Source organism: Gavialis gangeticus, unplaced genomic scaffold (assembly GCF_001723915.1).
Source record: "Gavialis gangeticus isolate Ggan-Ray unplaced genomic scaffold, GavGan_comp1, whole genome shotgun sequence".
NCBI lineage: Eukaryota > Metazoa > Chordata > Crocodylia > Gavialidae > Gavialis > Gavialis gangeticus.
In genome coordinates this window covers 34822940-34827470 of record NW_017729032.1, presented here as the reverse complement: position 1 = coordinate 34827470, position 4531 = coordinate 34822940, and the positions used below count along the sequence as shown (strand labels likewise).

General features: G+C 38.8%; 1 protein-coding gene across 4 annotated transcripts in view; it reads left to right on the top strand.

The window, feature by feature from the left end:
• SLC35F2 (solute carrier family 35 member F2) overlaps nucleotides 1-4531 on the top strand; it is a 110608-nt gene that overhangs the window by 7028 nt on the left and 99049 nt on the right. Inside the window, exon 1 of one of the 4 annotated variants that reach the window (XM_019524644.1) lies at nucleotides 2306-2409. The exons of the other annotated variants lie outside the window; for them this stretch is intronic. The gene's annotated coding sequence lies outside the window, so the exon portion shown is untranslated. Of the gene's footprint in view, nucleotides 1-2305; nucleotides 2410-4531 lie in introns of those variants that run through there. 4 annotated transcript variants of the gene reach the window in all.

The window sequence follows — 4531 nt, the reverse complement described above, 5'->3', positions numbered from 1 at the left end:
ATCTAATATTATTTATTGTGATAAAATTGAGGGATTTGGCACCATTACTTTGGATCTTCCTGGTTTGGTGCAGAGGATTATATGTGATCTGGTAATCCTCTAGGAAATACTGGCTTTCACTCTTTCTTAAAACACTGGCTTGCCGGTTGATTTCAGAGTAGTAACAGCCTGCAAGTGGTTACATCAAAGTTTCACCCAGGTGATTCTGATTTCTATCCATAAGTCCAAGGGACCAGTTTGACCCAGGTGGGATTTGAAGGTGGTATTATGGTTGTCTGGTAACAGGACAGCCTGAGCTGGAGCTGCTGATTTTAGGAAGAACCAAGGGATTTTCTGTTTTTTTCCAGAAAGATGTTTGCCTTTTCAGAGCATATGCTCACAGGTGCCTGTTCACTGTTTTTTTGTGTAACAGACGGTTTGTATGAGGAAATACCTGTATCATGTGCTTATTGTGAGCATAACTTGGTCCTAAAAGATCTAATCCTTTCAGTGCCATGAGGATGTATTTTGCTCTGTTTAAAACATGATGACAGCAGATTTATCATAATTACTAACACCAGGCTAAATTCTTCATGGTTTCTCTCTCCCCACCCCATCCTGTGTTTCACCCAATCTACATTTTCACTGACTGCCTGTCTTGCGTGCACACCAGCCCAGCCTCTGGCTTCTTTACTTTTCATTCCATCCAGAAAGAGCACACACCAACTGCTGAAACTTCCTTAGCCTGACAAAGGGTTTTTGAACCCGAAATCTTGCTTAATAAATATTTTCCAACTATTTAAGTTGGTCTAATAAAAGATATCAGATTTATGCAATGAACCTTGTCTGCCCATGTCCTTAGACCAACACAGCTACAACCTACTCCCCTGCTGAAATTGTATGGCTCTTAATTAGTTGAGTTGTGCATGTGATCAATTTTTTTTTCTTTTATTTTTCAGTTCAGCCAACAAGCCACACACACACAAAAATGGATCAGTCCCTCTAAAAAAAAAAAAAAAAAATTGAAAAAGGGCTCTTTATTCAGTTTGTAGTGAATTTTTTTCAAAATATGTTAAAAATAGATCTCATTTTTGAAGCAAAAATGTTGAAACAATTTGTACTGAAAATAGTGAAAAGAAATGTTTTCATTCCTTCCACATTTGTTTTCAGCCAAAAATATTCATCGGGTGATATTGTTGAAAATTGGTTCAACCTGAAATTACATTTTTCCAATAATAAGTTATTCATATAAGAAGTTTTGTCTGTTGGCACATGTAATTTAATGTAGAAAAGAACATAGATTTGTTTGTTTTAGTAGAAAAATAATACCAGACAACTGTACTATTTAAAAAAAATTAGTAAAGTAAAGAATGTGAAATTGAGGCTTCCCAGGTTGGCTGTAGAATAGATTCAAAGTAAATCTAACAGCTGGGAAAATCATGTTTTAAACTTATTCTTTTGTTTTTATTCCTTAAAAAAGTGAATCTGAATCAGATGCCAATGTGATTATCAAGTGCTGACTTGAGTGCTTATTCTGATCTAATTTTCAGGGCTACAAACTTAATTAGCCAATTCTGTTGCATCATCAGCCATATTTATAAATGCTTTCACTATAGATTGAGGGTAAGTGTCAGGAAATGTTTATTACACAAATAATATCTATATATCCTTTCTAAACATCTGAACATGAGCCACAGTTCTAGCTGTGGTTACTGTAGATGGGTATCAGTTCTGACCATGCATGTGATTTGTCATCCAGTTCTGTAGTTTTTTTTCCTTGTCCATGCTGTTACTCAACATTGCTTCTGAAGAGACAGCAGGAGAGATTCTTAAGTCTTAGCTAGTTAGCAAAGATTTTAAAAACAGGTGGACCTAGAAAGGATTGTAAAATCAGTGCAGCAAAAAGAGTTTTAAAGGGACCATGTTCTGGTTTGGAAAAGCTAAGTATCAATTTAAAAAATAAATCATGATAAATATTGAATAAGAAAATCACAGTAACTCAATAATAATCAAAATATTGACTCAGTGGAAGGTCTAATTCCTGAAATGAGAACCCTCTTAGGAAGAGGCCTGTAGAGTGATACTGTTAGGATGCTAGATTAGGTTTCTTCAGAAATTACTCTAATATCCTATATAATTTTACAGAGGGAAAAGCTACTTCCTAAAGGTCCCCCCACCCCCTCTTCATTCTGTGGTGCTCCATAGCAGGCCCTGATCCAGCAAAGCACTTGAAAAATGTACAAAATATAAATAATCCTGTTGATCTCAAATATCTCTCTCATTGATTTCATGCCATGCCTTGCTTTGACAGTTCCAAACAAATATGCAGCTTCTGCAGTCTAAAAATATTCATTGTGGCACATTGGCAAAATACATGAAGTGAGAAGATTTGTTATATCACATGAAGGCTTTTGTCTGATGAGCATTTCAGTGAGTATAATTGCAAGAACCTGTGAAGAGACACTGAAGTGGGAAAGATGCATGAAAATGTAGCATTTTGGAAGTCCATTAAGATATTTTGATATGGCAGATTTGCTTAATTAATTCATCTTTTAACACATGGCTTTTATTGATAAGCCACCATGCTGCAAAACACTGTCGTTTCTGATTAAGCAGCAAATTATTTTCATCAGACATCAGTACTTTACTCCTAATACAAGTACTGAAGAACTAAGACTCCAGTGATCTCAATAAGATTCCACGTGCAGAATCATGGCTGAGCAGTCACCTTTACATTATTACTATTGGATCTCAATGAAACTTCATGTTTAGATACTTGTTTGCATGAAGCTGTACATTGCTGATGTCTAAGTTTGCATATAGGCACACCAATTTGAAAGCACATCTGTTATCCTTTGAAAATTTGAGTATAGTGTACAGTCCTAAAACAGGACTGTTCAGTTACAGGTCTTATAGTTTCCAGCAGTGTTTACAAGAGTGGGCCAACTACATAGTTGGTCCAATGAACATCACCTTAAGAAATCCTTGTCTCTTGCATACTAACACCTACTTTGCACAGGTATTGAGCTTTAAATCCCCAGTTGTGTAGAAGGGAAGGATAAAATAGCTAGGCAAAAGTGAGTCTGCTTCTCATATGTATTGGCAAAACATACTTTAAAACTTGCCAAACAGGAAAGTGACTTAGTTTGCAATATGGAGGTTTCAGGGAGGTGTCATCTTCACTATCCCAGTGTTTCCCAACTTTTTCCAGCCCAAGGCACACTGACTTTGATAAAAATTTTCCACAGCACACCAGTTAAGGCATTCCCCATCTTCATACCTATTGTAGCTCATTGCCATGGAAAAATTCTGCGGCACACCTGTTCATTTCTGACAGCACACTTGTGCCACGGCACACAAGTTGGGAAACACTGCAAAATTCATCCCTAGGGAGAGAAGATTCTACCAGAAGGTAGCTTTAAACTCTGCTGGATCTGTAGGAGCCCTGCTGTCAGTGTTGAGTGGAGAATATGTCACTTCAGTGTATACATAGGCAGCCTAGTTATTTATGTTCACATGCCAGCCAGACAGCACTACCCATTCTGTGACCTACAGAAGCTCTGTTGCTGGCTCCTTTGGGGTAGAGATGGCAATTGCCTTGCACTATTACAACCCAACTCTGCCCAGGCAGACTTCCTTATTATGTGACCCTTACCCAGCAATTGCTGGTACATAATGAGTGAATTCAGCCTGTTGAATGCACTGGAGGTTTTCTCCATGTTGGGATGGTGGTAAAGAATCCCTTCCTGCTAATGGTGGAGAAGAACTTTTCCAGATGATGGGAGACAGCATTATCCCTAAAGCTATGTTCTCCCTCCCTCGGGTTCACTGCAAAGCTGCTGTCTAGCATCTTGCTTGGGACTCCCTCATGCCTGGTCTTCCACAGCAGCAGGAGAAAGCTTAGTGTGCGAAGGGCTGGCAGAGAAAGTGCAGGAGAAATCTTTGTACCTTAGACCTCCCTGAGAGCAGAAGTATTAGAAGTTGTGAAGTTGTAAAATAAATTACACCCAGATCTTTCAGAAGCAGCTGATGCAATACATTCTGTTTACAAGTATAGGTAGATATAGCTGGAGCAACCAGAATGATTGTGTAGAGACTTAGTGCCTTATCTAGCGTTTGGCTAGGGAGCTTTGACCAAACCAATCATGGTGTTGGCAGAACTGGGAAAGGTGGAGATTGCAGAAGGGTGCCCTCTCTCAGATTTCACAGGATTGTGTTTTATATTCATTTCCCCAACTGAAATCTCATCGTCCTTCCTCAAGTGTGTTTTACAGCACTGGTGTTGCTATTAAATTTTGGTCTTAATACAGCCTTACGAAGAGGCCGGGAACACTTTCCAGCCCAGGCACAAGGTTTTCTCTCTTACCCTTACCTTTACGTTTATGAAGAAAATTCACACATACTAGAAATATTAGAACAAGTAGGATTTTTGCAAGGTTGTGTGAGGATGAGTGAGTAAAACCTCAGGGCCTTGTGGTGTTACTGCACATTCCAGGGCTTCTGCCTAGTCACAGATTCACAGAAGGTTAGGGCTGGAAGGGACCTCGTGAGA